Source organism: Arachis stenosperma, chromosome 2 (assembly GCF_014773155.1).
Source record: "Arachis stenosperma cultivar V10309 chromosome 2, arast.V10309.gnm1.PFL2, whole genome shotgun sequence".
Classification (NCBI taxonomy): domain Eukaryota; kingdom Viridiplantae; phylum Streptophyta; class Magnoliopsida; order Fabales; family Fabaceae; genus Arachis; species Arachis stenosperma.
The window spans coordinates 93,421,692-93,423,511 of NC_080378.1; the positions used below are offsets into that span (position 1 = coordinate 93,421,692).

Here is a 1,820-nt window from a genome sequence, read left to right on the forward strand (position 1 = left end):
TGGGCCCGGAAGTGGATTTTTCTGTCATTTACTCATTTCTGTAAACCTTAGGATACTAGTTTACTACTTATAGGACCTTTTGACTTTGTAATCAGAACCTTATGCAACCTTATGACATTTTACACGTTTTCTTCCACAGCATGAATCTCTAAACCCCATGGTTGGGGGTGAGGAGCTCTGCTGTGTCTTGATGGATTAATGCAATTACTGCTGTTTCTCATTCAATCATGCTTGCTTCCATTCTAAGATAATACTTGTTCTTAATCCGGATGAATGTGATGATCCGTGACAATCATCATCATTCTCAACTATGAACATGTGCCTGACAACCACCTCTGTTCTACCTTAGATTAAGTAGTTATCTCTTGGATTCTTTTATCGGAATCTTCGTGGTATAAGCTAGACTGATGGCGGCATTCAAGAGAATCCGGAAGGTCTAAACCTTGTCTGTGGTATTCTGAGTAGGATTCAATGACTGAATGACTGTGACGTGCTTCAATCTCCTGAAGGCGGGGCGTTAGTGACAGACGCCAAAAGAATCACTGGATTCTACTCCGGTCTGATTGAGAACCGACATATGGAATGTCGTGCCGTGACAGGGCATTAGGAATCGTTCCAATGAGAGGATGGGAGGTAGCCACTGACAACGGTGAAACCCTACACACAGCTTGCCATGGAAGGAGACTTGCGTGTTTGATGAAGACGACAGTAGGAAAGCAGAGATTCAGAAGATGGAGCATCTCCAAACCTCAACCTATTCTCCATTACTGCAAAACAAGTAACCATTTCATGTTCTTTTGCTTTTCATAATCAATCCTAATAATTTCTGATCTCCTGACTAAGATTTACAAGATAACCATAGCTTGCTTCAAGCCGACAATCTCCGTGGGATCGACCCTTGCTCACGCAAGGTATTACTTGGACGACCCAGTGCACTTGCTGGTTAGTTGTGCGGGATTGCAAAAGTGTGATTGCAATTTCGTGCACCACAGAGCTAGGACATGGTTGGACTCACAACCTAAAGAAAGCCTGGACTCATGGAAAAAGCTAGTCAATGCCTTTTTGGCAAAGTTCTTTCCACCTCAAAAATTGAGTAAGCTTAGAGTGGAAGTCCAAACCTTCAGACAGAAGGATGGAGAATCCCTCTATGAAGCTTGGGAAAGATACAAACAATTGATCAGAAAATGTCCTTCTGACATGCTTTCTGAATGGAGCATCATAGGTATTTTCTATGATGGTCTCTCTGAACTATCCAAGATGTCTTTGGATAGCTCTGCTGGAGGATCTCTTCATTTGAAGAAGACGCCTACAGAAGCTCAAGAGCTAATAGAAATGGTTGCAAATAACCAATTCATGTACACTTCTGAAAGGAATCCTGTGAACAATGGGACCAATCAGAAGAAAGGAGTTCTTGAGATTGATACTCTGAATGTCATTTTGGCTCAGAACAAGATATTGACTCAACAAGTCAATTTGATTTCTCAAAGTCTGTCTGGAATGCAAAGTGCACCAAGCAGTACTAAGGATGCTTCATCTAAAGAAGAAGCCTATGATTCTGAGAACCCTTCAATGGAAGAGGTGAATTACCTAGGAGAACCCTATGGAAACACCTATAATTCTTCATGGAGAAATCACCCAAATTTCTCATGGAAGAATCAAGAAAGACCTCAACAAGGTTTTAACAACAATAATGGTGGAAGAAACAGGTTTAGCAATGGCAAGCCTTTTCCATCATCTTCTCAGCAACAGACAGAGAATTCTAAGCAGAACCCCTTTGACTTAGCAACCATGGTCTCTGATCTAATCAAAACCACTCAAAG

At 41.6% G+C, this 1,820-nt stretch overlaps 1 non-coding gene across 1 annotated transcript; it reads right to left on the reverse strand.

The window, feature by feature from the left end:
- Positions 1 to 1,095: 1,095 nt before the first annotated feature.
- Positions 1,096 to 1,203, reverse strand: LOC130964890 (small nucleolar RNA R71). The gene has a single exon (XR_009080956.1). It is a non-coding gene; the product is annotated as a small nucleolar RNA R71 (small nucleolar RNA).
- Positions 1,204 to 1,820: the final 617 nt, after the last annotated feature.